General features: G+C 44.6%; 1 protein-coding gene across 1 annotated transcript in view; it reads left to right on the top strand.

The window, feature by feature from the left end:
* The window catches only part of CLPTM1L (CLPTM1 like), a 358,381-nt gene that overhangs the window by 66,703 nt on the left and 277,016 nt on the right, over positions 1–14,662 (top strand).

Raw genomic sequence — 14,662 nt, forward strand, 5'->3', positions numbered from 1 at the left:
TTACAATGGTGGCTGATAAGAGACCATCTGGACAGGAGTGTGAATTGGCTAACCCCTGTTTGGATGGTGGTAACCACAGGCGTGAGTCTGTCAAGTTGTGGAACTCACTGTCAGGAGTTACGAGTGCAGGGATAGTGACACTCAGTGCAGTCGATCTGGTTCGCAACCGGCTGGAGGGTCAGATGATTTGATTAGCCTTCCTCAGATTTGCTCCCTGGTTTCTCTGGAATTCAGTAAGAATGATGTCAGACGGCACCTCGGCAATAGCATACATAAACCATCAGGGAAGAGCCCGGAGCCTGCGGGTTTCCTTGGAGATGGTTTTGCTTCTTCCATGAGCAGAGAAGTATCATTGGTCTTATCGGCATTTTGCATAGTAAGTGCAGAGAAGGTGCAAGACTGATTTATTTCAGTTGGCATGTGTTGGATCCGGGAGAATGGTGTCTCTGACGCAGCCTTCGACCTCATAATGGCCAAAGGAGGGGCTGCCATTTCTGAATTTGTTGGCAACCAGGGACTCTTTCAGTCACAGGAGAGGCTCATGATAAGCCTGTATCAGTGCCTTGGTACAGAATTATTTTTGGGAGGGGGAAACCTTGTATGTGGTTCCTTATTGGTCCATGATAGGCAGAGTAATTCAAAGATTGCAATGCATTTGGGTTTGGTTCTTCAAGTGGCTCCAGACTGGCCCTGGAAACTGTGGTTTGAGGATCTATCTCGTTGGTTGTGCAACAGCCCTCTCTGATTCCTGTCTTTTGGGAATTTACTTTTCGGGGCCGGTAATTCACGAGGATCCAAATCTGTTTTCTCTTGTGATCTTGAAAGGACATTCACAGGCTATGGTGGCGACACTGTTGGGGGTAAGGAAGATTTTCAGTTTCCCGAGCTTACATGTGTATATGGAGAATTTTAGAAGATTGGTGTTCTGGGCTTCGGTGTGTACCAGGATGCTCCTTTGTGCCAATGATTTTAGAATTTCTACAGGAGGGCCTCTCAAGGGGATTGGTTCTTAATACCTTAAAGTTGCAGATGGTGTCTGTCTCTTGTCTTAGGAGTCAGATTCAAGGTTGGCTCATGGCTTCCATCTGAATGCGAAATGTTTTTCTGTGTGGGGTCAAAAACATCCGGTCACGTGTTCAGATTTTGGTTCCCCTTTGGGATCTTGATCTGGTCCTCTCTTTTTTTGTCAGGGGCTTAGTTCTCCCCACTTAAGTGCCTTTCCCTATGGTTGCTGACTTTGAAGGCAGTTTTCCTCGTTGCTATCTGTTCAGTGAGGCAGGTGTATGAGTTGCAGATACTCCCCTATCAGAAATCTCTTCCATTGATTACGCCAGAGTTCAGTGTAACACGGCACCTTGTGATCTTCTGAAGGTGGTATTGAGCTATCACACGAATCAGTCTATTTCCTTGTCTTCGTGGGACAAGAAGGGGAATATGGTAGAGTATGTGCTGCTTTGTCCCTTGAATGTGCAATGACATCTTTTGCATTACCTCAAGGAGTTTTGACCAATGGTTTAGAACTTTGGACCATCTTTTTGTTCTATATGGTTACATACGGAAAGGGACGACAGCCTCTAGAGCAGTGGTTCTCAACCCTGTCCTGGGGACCCCCCCAGCCAGTCGGGTTTTCATGATATCCACAATGAATATGCATGAGAGAAAATTTGCATACACTGCCTCTATAACATGCAAATTTTCTCTCATGCATATTCATTGTGGATATCATGAAAACCCGACTGGCTGGGGGGGTCCCCAGGACAGGGTTGAGAACCACTGCTCTAGAGCGACTGTGTGATAATGGCTGCGTATATGGATGCTAATGTGTATCTACCAAAGCAGATTCAGGCGCATTCAAAAAAAGCACAAGCTAACTTGGGGATGGAACAACAGTTAGGAGTCTCCGTCCAAGATATGTAGAATGTCAACTTGGTCGTCCTTAGCCTTTCTAATCAGAAGGAAGCACAAGCAGAGTCCCATCCAATGAAGGAGTAGCTTTGGTGCATCCCATTTGTGATGGATTAGCCTGACTGGATGAAGAAGATGAAATTCCTACCTACCTGATAGTTTCCTTTCCTTTAGAACAGTCAGGCCAATCCATACTCCCTCCCGATGCTGTTTTCTGTTTATATGGTTTTGGAATTTTGGTAGATTGTCCATGGAAGGAGCATGGTTCCATATCATTTGGAACCCGAGGTCTTGGTGAGTATGTACGTTATTTCCTTCTATGTGTTTGTTTTGCTTCCTTGTCTTCTGGAAGTTTAAAAAATGAAAAGAAAAAAAAGAAAGAAACTAAAGGAAAATGTATTTTTTAAAGTTGTCCACAATTAGTGCTTACAGGATTTATTGGCAGGTTGATGTCATTTCAGAGTTATATGAAGGATGACGACAGCGAGCTTTTGAAACTGTCTTCATTTGCTGGTTGGTGTGCATGACCCATTTGTGATGGACTGGCCTATGTTCTAGAGGAGAGGAAATTCAGGAAAGAAGTATTTTCACATTAAAGGGCAACTTTTGTTTGGAGAAGAGCTTGAGAAAATAGCCAAAGCTTGGGGGACTAAGTGCCCAGGAGTTCCTTTTGGGCTTTGCCGATATAGAATAAGTTTTGGCATTCGAGGCATTTTCGACGGAGGTATTCATCAGCATCTCAGCATTCTTGATTCTTTGGATGGTTTCAGTCTTTTCAGTTGACCAAGCAAGGAGGTAAGGATTGTTATTTAGGGCCAGGCTCCTTTCACATCTCCCAGTGAGGTTTTGGTGGCCCAGACTTGGGTTCCAGAGATAGGAGGGTATCTGTTGCTGTTCTATCAAAGTTGGGCCCAGATTACTTCTAATCAATGGGTTGTTTGAACTGTAGAACTCCTCCATTCCTTCCCATGCTTTTATTATTTCTCCTTGTCATTCCATGCCAAAATGAGACTGTAAGGATAATGCTAGATCGGCTTGTCTCATTGAAAGCAGTGGTTCCAGTCCTAAGAGACCTGTGGGGTCAGGGAAATTATTCCGTATTCTTCATGTTGCCCAAGAAGGATGGATATTTCTGCCCCATTCTGGATTTGAAGCAGGTCAACAAGTTCCTCCTGGTGTGTCTCATTTCCCAATGGAAACCTTAGGATGACAGTCTAACAGACAGACAGAAACACTAGCAGTTCATTTGTTTTGCAGTGCTGGGCCAGCATTTTTAGTTTCAAAACCTCCCCCTCAGTTTTGCCACTACACCAAGGACCTTTTCAAAGGTTATGGTGGCTGTGGCTCTACGGAAGGAAGGAATTTTGTTTCATCCTTATGTGGACATCTGGCTGATGAGGGGAAAGTGTGGTGACTTTTCTTGCAGGACCTCAGTTGGATCTTCAGATTTTCCAAAAGCAGCTTAGTTCCATCCTAGGAACTGAAGTACCTAGAAGCTCTGTTCAACATAAGAACAGGTCAGGGAGGGCTGACCAAACTGAGGATGCAGAAGATTCTGTTGTCGGAGTCCAGAGGCTTGACAGTATGGAGTTATCTTCAGGTTCTAAGCTCCATGTTGGTGGTATTGGACTTTGTTCTGTGGGCTTAGGCTTGCATGAAACCATAACAGAAGGCGTTGCTGTCCAAATGGGATTCACAGGTCTCTGGATTATTCCATTCGACTTCCAGTGCCCCAGTTGGTCTGGAGCAGTTTATGATAGTGGCCGTGGTCCAAGAATTTGGTCCTAGGAGTAGAGCTAGAGAATCCAGCTGGTGTATCGATGATGATGGATGCCTGTCTAGAAGGCTGGGGAGCTCTTTGCTGGGATCATTACATTCAAGGCCAGTAGTTGGAAGTGAAGTCTCAGTGGTCCATCAACCATCTGGAAGCCAGGGCAATTCTTCTGGCTCTTCATTAATTTTTCCCGCTCATACAGGGGCAGGCGGTTTGGATAATGTCAGACAGTGCCTGATCCATAGAGGGGACATCCAGCATGCCCTGCTGAGGATATCATAATGATCTTGAGGGAGTGAATATTCGAAGCATGGAGTTAGCCCAAATAAATTGAGTGTCAACAGTTTGAGCCATCATTACTACCTTGTAGGTTATGCACCACTGAATGGGCATCCAATGGAGTTCACATAATACGAGAGAAATATGGTTACACATCTTACGGCCAGAGATAAGACAATTACCGTAGCTGTGTTCCTTAATAGCTGAAGCGATCGTATTCACACAGCAGGAAGAACAATATAAATTGAATTGCAGTACTCCATCAGTGGCATAATGGGTGCTTGAGCCACTGCACAAAAATTGGCCTTTCTTAGTAATGATTTTAAACCATGCAAAACATGTAGATTAAAAAAAAAAAATCCTAATCACCAATTTGATGTGAATTTTAAACTCCAATCCATAATCAATGTACACGCCAAGACTTTTTTCTTGAGGAGCAACCTGTACCTATGTGCTTTATAATTTCAGATGAGGAGGCTTGTTACAGATGAGGAGGCTTGTTACAGAACCAAAATTTTGGTTTGGACAGGTTGAAAGCTAGCTGCTTGTAAGCCATTGTTTAACCACAGACACTTAACAAGAAACTAATGTTGAACTTTCAGCCCAAGATGAACCCAGGGGGATGATAAATTGTATGTTGTCTGCATATAATTGATAACCTGTGCAAAGCCCAGCCAACTCTTTACAGACAAGGGATATATAGATGTTAAATAAAAGTGCAGAAAGGGCAGGCCCCTGCGGTTTACCGATGCTGACTGGGTGCCAGGCAGAGCAGTTCTTGCTAACCCTAATTTGCTGGGTTTGTCCACTCAGATAAGATCTGAACCAAAACAGAAATTCCCATTCTCTCTGAACCCTTTTGGGTCCAGCAGTTTTTAACAGTTATTGCCCAGTATCCAACATAATTTTTTTTTAGCTAAAGTAATAGAGAAGGTGAAGAGAAAAGTATTAAAATATCCACTCTGAAGGAAGGAGACAAAGAAAAAGGAAGAGGACACCAGAGAGAGAAGGAAAGTAAACCAAGAAACAGAAGAACAGTGAATGAGAAAAAAAAAGACAATGAGCCAGAAAAGCAAGCCAGAGACACTAAAGGTTGGAAACCTATTTCCTGATAGAGAATATTAACACATCAGTATGAATATCTTGATGCAGTTCAAATGGAAGTGTCTCCCACTTGCAATTTACATGTTGTGAATAACTGGATTTTGTTGGCTAATTTTGATTTATTCTGGTATTTAATTAATTCTCTTGTACGCTGGATATACCCACCAGTCCTCATTCTCTCTCTGTCCATCTAATACTCTCACATCTCCCCTTTCCAATGTTCTTTCTCTTCTCTGTGGTTCCCTCCCCCCAGATCTCTTTCCCTATTCCAGGTCCCTCTTTCTCTTCCTAATCTTGAGTCATTTCTCTACATCCATTTTCCCTGGTCCTCTCCCTCTTTTTCTGTCATGGGTCATTTTTTGTCTCTATCACCCTGCCCCTTATCCAGAGTCCTTTCTCTCTTCTTTCTCTCCTTCAGTCCCTGCTTCTTTCTCTCTTCTCCTGCACCTTCCTGGTTTCCCCCCTTCTCCCTCATACCTTTCCTCCCCCTCTTCCTCTCTCCCCTTAATCCCTTCTCCTAACCCCTCCACTGATATGCGCTAGCTTGTCCTCTTAATTCATTCACTGCCCCTGGAAGGGAGGAACAGTAATACTTAATATTGTGCCAGTCCTGTGCCTCCACCTCTAAGTATTCAAATCCACTCCTCAAGTCTCCCAACATTCACCACTTTTTTTGCACTCCCCACCTTAAGCATTCACGTATTTCTCTCTTACTTCCTTTCAACATTCACCCCCGCCCCTTCCTTTCCCACAAATCATTCTTACCTTGGGGCTCAGGGTGGCTGTCTACTCAAATTCTTGCAGCACAGTCATCTAACACTTGGGGCCATAACTTTCAGCTAGGCAGGAGATGGGGATGAGGAATGAACAGGTGGTTAGGGGCTGGAGCAGGCAACAGAGACTCTTCTCTGCCATTCATTGCTACAGTGCTGGCTCCCTGCTCCTGCCCCTCCCTTCCAGTTGTCCTCAGTACTGTCTGGTTGCCTTGGGGATAGAACAGAGGGGCTGTCCAAAAGCATCAGACTACGAGCCCATGGAAGAGGACCATGCTGAGGCCCTGCCTCAGACCTCCTCTTCACGGATCACACAGGATAAGCTCTGTGTCAGCCCTACGTCAGGCTTCCTCTTCTTGGGCCACCCAGGATGAACTCAGTCGTGGCCATGCATGGGGGCCTCCTCTTCTTGGGTTGTGTGGGAAGAGCTCTGGTGATGGCCCTGCCTTGGACCTCCTCTTCTTGGGCCATGCAGGATGAGCTCTGCGTCAGGCCTCTTTTTTTCAGGCCACGCACGATGAGCTTTGTGATGGCCCTGCCTCGGTCTTCCTTCTCATGCCACACAGGATGAGCTCCGCAACGGCCCTGCCTCGGTCTTCCTTCTCATGCCACACAGGTTGAGCTCCGCAACGGCCCTGCCTCAGGCCCCTCTTCTCGGACCACACAGGATGAACTCCATGATGGCCCTGCTTTGGGCCACCTCTTCTTGGACTACATGGGATGAGCTCTGCGAGGACCCTGCATCGGGCCTCCTTGGGACACACGGGATGAGCTCTGCGACGATCTTGCATAGTCTTCTCTGGCCACACGGGATGAGCTCTGTGATGGCCCTGCCTCAGGCCGCCTCTTCTCAGACACATGGGATGAGCTTTGCGATGACCCTGCCTCAGGCCTCCTCTTCTCGGACCACACGGGATGAATTCTGATGACCCTACATTGAGCTACCTCTTCTTGGGCCACATGGGATGAGCTCTGTGTCGAACCTACATATTCTCCTCTTCTTGGGCTACACGGGATGAGCTTTGCGATGGCCCTGCCTTGGGCCTCCTCTTTCTCGGGCTGCATAGGATGAGCTCCGCAACAGTTCTCCTCTTCTTGGACTGTGTGGGATGAGCTCCGCTATGCCCTATATCGGGCCTCTTGTTCTCTGGCTGCATGGGACGAGCTCCGCAATGGCCCTGCAACAGGGCCTCTCTCCTTATTGCTGGGCAACACTGATTGGGTGGGCCTGAGTGCAAGGTGGTAGGTCCATGGCCCACCTGTGGCTACGCCACTGCTGATTACTACCTAGTGCAGACTACCTTACCAATCTTAAACTAGACACAGCCCACACTTGTTCCCAAACCCCCTAATAGAAAATTCTCCTCTGTCACGAGCAATAATTTAATCAAATTCTTCAACATATCATGAACTCCCACTACTTCTCAATAAGCAGACCTCCTAGTGCAACAAAGGAACAACAAATTCAGCACAATTAAAACCCTTCAAAAGAACTACCACTAGACCCATCCCCTCTAAGAACTCCCTCTGGTTCCATGAATTTCTTTTTGAACTTGAGCAACAGTCATGTCAACTCGAACAGTCAGGATCTTTGAATTGGTGTAGTACAGTATTTGCATCCATTGTGGATTTTTCAGGATAGGAGTTATTCTGTCAAATTTATGAGTTCATTATTATGCAAGCGGCAGTTAACTTACATATTTGGCACTACAGTACTCCAGGAACGAGATTACAGAAACTCAGATAGCAGGAGCAAAGGCCATGTTGTCCTATAATGGGTGGAGACAGTGGAGTTGATGAAGGTGGAAAAACAAATTTTGGTTACCGATTGGACTTGTTCCTTGGTGGGAGATTTGGAGTCTAGAATGGAACCCAGGCTTCATACTTGAGAGCTGAGGGTAAGAGTCTTTCCACCTAGACTTACTTCTGAGAGAGGGTGATCAGGATCCTATTTCCATTCCACAGAATCTGTCTTTTGGGGGTTCAGCCTAAATTTATTCTTGTTCAGCTACCGTATTTTTCGCACTATAAGACGTACCTGACCATAGGACGCACCTAGGATTTAGAGGAGGAAAATTAAGAAAAAAAAAATTCTGTCCCCATGATGGGCTCTGTACGGAGCTCCCCCCCTGGTGGCCGTCCGTGGGATTTTTTTTTTTGTTTTGTTTTTTTATAGTAAGGCAGAGAACATCCACACAGGTACTCACACTCACTGGTTTTCTGTCCCTCACATACATACATAGGCTCTTTCACATTCACTAGCTCTCTTCACATATACACATACCCACAGACAATCACACACTCAGACTCTCCCTCATACACATCTCTCTCACACCAGTTATTTTAAACTTTCATGACTGCTCCAGAGTTCAATAATAAATAGTCAGGGCTATATTACATTGATTAGGAGAGCAATTGCTCCTAATATTTCAACAGGTAGTCACTTAATCAGCACAGGCAGTAATTCTATTTGCTGGTCTGTGTCATGTGTCCTCCATCCTAGGCAGTATACCACCCCCATGACCCTCCAATACATCCAAACCACAACGAGTGAAGTTTTTACTTTGGACTGCAAGTGAGAGCCTCTGACGGCAGAGCCCGAGCTCCCCGCCGGTTCCGGGTGCATCTCACTGCAAGATCGGCGTGGCGCAGGTCAGTCATCACCTGTTTGAACCGCGTGGGCTACGGAGGCCCCTCCAGTTCAAACAGATCCCTGCCAGTCTGCTGTTCCCGCGGTGCAGCTTGCTGCGAGGGTCGCCGCGGCGCAGGTCAAATGCCAGCCGTCTGAACTGGAAGGGCCTCCATAGCCCATGCAGGTCAAACAGGTGATGTCTGACCTGCGCCGCGGCGACCCTCGCAGCAAGATGCACCGCGGGAACAGCAGACCGGCAGGGAGCTCAAATTCCGCCGGCAGAATACACACGCCTACACCACCATGCTGATTGGGCGGAGTTGGGAGGAGGCGGGGGACGGCGCGCGAGAGGGAGAGCTGCTACATTCGCTCCATAAGACGCACCCACATTTTCTCCCCATTTTTTGGGGAAAAAAAGTGCGTCTTATGGAGCGAAAAATACGGTAATTTGCAATTTTCTCTAGTGTTTGGTTGCACACAGACTTTAAAAAAAAAAAAAAAAAAATTAAAAACATGGCTTTTCAAACAGGCCTTTGACCAACATCTTAGCAAGTAGTCAATCTTGTAAACACGTACCAAAATTTTGCCGTCCAACCCGGGTTGGAGAAATAGTCACTCATGTAAACACGTTCCAAAACCTTTGCCTCATGGCGATATTAAGTCGGAGGACCCAAAAGTTAAAAATAAAATTTAAAATCGGCTCGCGGGTTGAAAACCGGACACTCAATTCTGCCGGCGTCCGGTTTCCAAACCCGTGACTGTCAGCTGGTTTGAGAACAGACGCCGGCAAAATTGAGCGTCGGCTGTCAAACTCGCTGCCAGCCGCCGCTCATGTCCAAAAAAAGAGGCGCTAGGGACGCGCTAGTGTCCCTAGTGCCTCTTTTTACCGTGGGCCCTAATTTGAATATATATATTTTTTTTACTGAATCACGTGCACAGGCTCGCTCTCCCGTGACTTTTACTTTATCGGCCTGATAATGAATCAACACCATAATGCAAGACCATCCATTACAAATGAGAGGGGAACAATGCAGTTAAAACTTATAACTTGTTTACATATCTTTTATGGAGAGTATATCCCGAATGCCCCTCCCCTCTTTTCTTTGGACCATTATTTTTTTATCATTTGAGGACAATTTTGAAAGCCAAATTATCTTGTATAAATTCTGTCTGAAAATTGCTTTCCCTCACAGTAGCATAGTATTGACGACAGAAAAAGACCAATGGTCCATCCAGTCTACCCAGAAAGTTTCTTATGGTAGTAACTGCCACTCTGTACAGGTTGCCCCCCCCCCCCCCCCCCCAAAGCCTTATATATTAACAAAGCAACATTTTTACTGAGTGAGAAGTCCTCTTGAAAATTCAGACAATGTTAAAGCAGAGAGCGGTTGATATTCAACTAAAGGTATGCATGATATTTCACAATGTCCACTTTTAGCCACATTTAGGGGTGTGTACTTTTAGATGGATACTGCTAAAAGTATGCATGATATTCCACGTCATGTAGTTTTAGCCACATTTATGGGAATCATTTCTAGGGATGTTTTGGGCAGAATTGGACAATAACATGTTTTATTTATTTATTTATTTAATATGTATTTCTATACCGGACTTCACGAATGGAATTCACATCAGGCCGGTTTACATGGAACTTAGGGGATTAACAAGAGTAACCAAACAAGAAGGCTGAAACAAGCAAAGTTACATAAAACAAGGGCATTGAACTTGGGGGCTAAAGGAGCCAGGAAGAAAGGTAGAACGGAATTGGCAACATATAAATAATAATATAAGACGGGTTATGAGATTAGTAATTATCTCACTTCTTGGGCTGAGTCCGAAGTGGCATTTTGACTAGGGGAAGGCTTGGAGGAAAAGCCACGTCTTCAGTTTTCTTCGAAAGGTATGAAGGCAAGGTTCCAGTCTTAGGTCAGTCAGTAGTCTGTTCCAGAGGACAGGGCCTGCTGTGGAGAAGGAACGTTCTTTGGTGGTTTTTAGATGGGTGTATTTTGTAGGTGGGACTTGAAGGGTTCCTTTATAAGCTTCTCTGATGGGTCTTTCGGACGAGTGGTGTTTGAGTGGGATCTGAAGGTCTAGTGTGAGCTGTTTGTGGATAGATTTGTGGATTATAGTGAGAGCTTTATATAGAATTCTATATTTTATTTATTACTACTCCTACTACCTCTAACTAATCAAGCTAGATATTTCACTTGGATGCAGCTCCTCCACCGCTCTCTACATTAATGGCGGGGGTGGAAGGGAATTAGAACCAAGAGCTAAGAGAAACAGATAAGTATGGGAGAAGAAATGAGGGAAGCTTGCTGGGCAGACTGGATGGGCCATTTGGTCTTCTTCTGCCGTCATTTCTATGTTTCTATGTTTCTATATATTGGCAGCCAATGTAGGTTTCGGAGGATGGGGGTAAAGTGAGCACGGCGGTTGGTGTTGGTTAGGATTCTGGCTGCTACGTTCTGGAGCATTTGTATAGGTTTTGTGGCTGAAATGGGGAGCCCCAGGAGTAAGGCATTGCAGTAGTCCGTTTTTGAGAATAGCGTGGATTGAAGGATGGTTCTGAAGTCCTGAAAGTGGAAAAGAGGTTTGATTCTTTTTAGAACTTGAAGCTTATAGAAACAGTCCTTGGTGATATTATTAATTGATTTCTTTAAATTCAGATGATTGTCTAGAATAACTCCTAGGTCTCTAGTTTGAGAAATCTGTGGGTCCAGAGCTGTAATGTCGGAGTTGGTCGAGTGTTCAGGGGAGATGAGAAGGATTTCCGTCTTGGATGTATTTAGAACCAGGTTCAAGCTAGAGAGGAGGCTTTTTATGGACTTCAGGCAATTTTCCCAGTAGTCAAGCGTTTTTGGCAGAGAATCTTTTATGGGGATCAATATCTGAACATCATCTGCATAGAGGTAGTGTGTTAATTTTAGGTTTGTGAGCAGATGGCAGAGGGGGAGTAAGTAGATATTAAAGATGGTCGGGAATAAAGAAGAGTCTTGTGGAACTCCTAGCGTTGCTTTATAACTTGGTGATTCTCTGTTGTTGACTCTAACCTTGTAGCTTCTATTTTTGAGGAAAGAGTTGAACCATCTGAGGGCGAGTCCAGCGATTCCAATGTCTGAAAGACGGTTTAGAAGAATGGCATGATTTACCGTGTCAAAAGCCGCTGAGATATCTAGGAGGACCAGTAGGTATGAAAGCCCTTTGTCAAGACCCAGGAGGATGCGGTCTGATAGGGAGATGAGAAGGGTTTCTGTACTGGAGGATTTCCGGAAACCGTACTGTGTGGGGTATAGTATTTTATGTTCCTCAAGGTAGTCAGAGAGTTGTGTGTTCACAATTTTCTCTGTGAGCTTTGCTAGAAACGGAAGGTTGGATATGGGTCTGTAATTGGAGAGTTCTTTTGTATCCAGGTTGGGTTTCTTCAAGAGGGGTTTGAGAGATGCAGTTTTTAGCTCATCTGGGTAGTTTCCTTGGGTTAGGGAACAGTTTATGAAGTTAGTCAGTGCTCTAGAGATGGTGCTGGGGATGAGAAGCAGAAGTTTAGTAGGGATGTGGTCCGTCGGATGGCTGGATGGTTTCATTTTTTTAAGGGTTGATTCTATCTCCAGGGTGGTTGTAGGTTCGAAGGAGTCGAGGGTGGCTCTAGGGTGATGGGTGGGAACGGAGTCTAGAGCTGGGGGCATTGGGTTAGTGGGAAGCAGTGCCAGTGTGTTCGTGATTTTATCCTGGAAGAAGCGTGCTAGTTCATTGGCTTTTGATTGAGCCTGTTCATCGGGGATAGTGGGGGCAGAAGGTTTTGTGAGTTGGGATACGAAGGAAAACAGAGCCCTGGCATCATATTGTATATCGTGGATTCTGCTTGCATAGAATTCTTTTTTTGTCTGTAGAAGGGAGATCTTGTAGAGATGGAGGGTCCGTTTGTAATCCAATAGTGTTGTGGTGTTGGGGTTATTACGCCATAAGCCTTCTTTGTGTCTGAGGTTTAGCTTCATCAGTTTAAGTTCTGGGGAGAACCAGGGTTGTTTCTTTTTTTGTGACCAATTGATGATTTTCGTCATTTTAGGGCAGAGTTTATTGGCTATTGATTCCGTGATATTGCTCCAAGAGAGAAGGGCCGCGTTGGGGTTGGAGATATCCATATTAGGTAGATCTTTGGTTAGATGTTCACTAAGAGTGTCGGAGGGACATGCTTTCTGGAAGTGGATGGTAGATTGAGGTTGAGATTCAGTAGGTTTTACTTTAGTGGAGAGCGTAGTTGATATCAGGGAGTGGTCCGACCAAGGTACAGGGGTGCAGTCTGGAGAATTATTGTAAGACAGGTTAGAATTAATGAAAATGAGATCAAGCGTGTGTCCTGCTTTGTGGGTTGGTTTATTGATGATTTGTTCAAAACCCATGGCTCTGAGAGTTTAGATTTTATTTTCAAGTCTATATGTGTATGTTATAAAGAAAATCTACCTACACAAAATGTTGCAAATGAATACAGTTACTTTCTACCTATGACAAGCTTCAGAGCGAAAGTATGGCTGTAGTTTTTTTTTTTTAATTTATGCAAAGTCTGCATGTAAAAATTACCCTTGAAAGTTGAACATTCCTTAAGTTGAAAAATGTGAAAGTTGCACACTATATAATGCATGTACCTGTAGAGAGAGAGAGAGAATTTGCCAGAAATCTCTGGAGACCAGCTGCACATTGTCCATGATGATCATGTAATCCATCTGTGATTTGTTCTGCTGTCATTGGGAACATACCTATTAAAGCCAAATTGCTTACCTGTTTTGTTACTCCTGAGTTTTTCCCTTTTCCACCTGATACCAGGACCTCTCCTAGTATTTTCCTTCTTTCTGTGTATTATTTTTACCTTTAGAGGCATGTTTCTCAGATTCCCTCTATCCCTCATTGCCTCTGTGGTTTCTATAGATTTAAGTCCTTTTCACACTTAATGCCTATATCTGTGATTGCATCATTTTTCTAATTTGCCTCTGGACCTTCTCTGTCCTTTTGGAGATGCAGGCTTCTAAACTGGAAAGGAGCTAATTTTCCAGATGTAATATTACTAGTGAGTTTTTTTTTATAAAATACTATATTGGGCCTGATATTCAAAGCATGTTCAGTGCTATTTAGCCGGAGAAGCGGGACACATGTGGCTAAGTAGCGGCTACTGAGTATGTGCCTATGTTCAGTGGCCGCCGCTTAGTCGTATAAAAGTTATACGGCTAAAAGTTACATGCACAGAAATTAGGAATGTATTGGGTGGATTGAGGCGGAGCGAGTTAGACGAATAGCTACAGATATTTTGAGAAGACCGTAAAACTATACATATAGGTTTAGACGCTCCATAGAGTAGGTTTAGACTTATATGGGTAGACTTATCTGGCTATGTTTGTGTATATATATATATACATCATAACTTAGCCGGATAAGGTCCCGCAAAGGAGGCTTGTGAATAAAATAAGAAGCTTGGGAGTGAGCGCCAAAGTAGTGGCATTAACTACAAACTGGCTGACTGATAGGAGACAACATGTAATGGTAAATGGAATCTACTCTGAAGAGAGAGCAGTGTTAAGTGGAGTGCCACAGGGATCGGTGTTGGGACATTGCGGAAGGGATAGCAGGTAAAGTATGTCTATTTGTGGATGATATTAAGATCTGCAACAGAGTGGACATACCTGATGGAGTAGAGAGAATGAAAAGTGATTTAAAAAAGCATGAAGAGTAGTCGAAGATTTGGCAGCTGGAATTTAATGCCAAAAAGTGCAGAGTCATGTATCTGGGATACAGTAATCCAAAAGAGCTGTAAATGATGGGAGGGTAAAGGACTGGACCAAGAGAGGGATCTTGGGGTGATAGTGTCTGGGGATCTGAAGATGGCAAAGTAAAGTGACAAGATGATAACTAAAGCCAGAAGATTGCTGGGCAGCATAGAGAGGAATAACCAGTTTAAAAAAAAAAAGGAGGTGATGATGCCCTGTCTAATTCCTTGGTAAGGCCTCATCTGGAGTATTGTGTTCAATTCTGGAGCCCGTATCTCAAAAAGGATAGAAACAGTATAGAGGCAGTCCAGAGAAGGGTGACGAAAATGGTGTGGGGTCTGTATCAGAAGACCTATGAGGAGAGGCTGAAGGATCTGAATATTTATATCCTGGAAGAGAGGAGGCGCAGAGGAGATAAGGTACAAACCTTCAGATACCT

Source organism: Rhinatrema bivittatum, chromosome 2, assembly GCF_901001135.1.
Source record: "Rhinatrema bivittatum chromosome 2, aRhiBiv1.1, whole genome shotgun sequence".
Lineage (NCBI taxonomy): Eukaryota > Metazoa > Chordata > Amphibia > Gymnophiona > Rhinatrematidae > Rhinatrema > Rhinatrema bivittatum.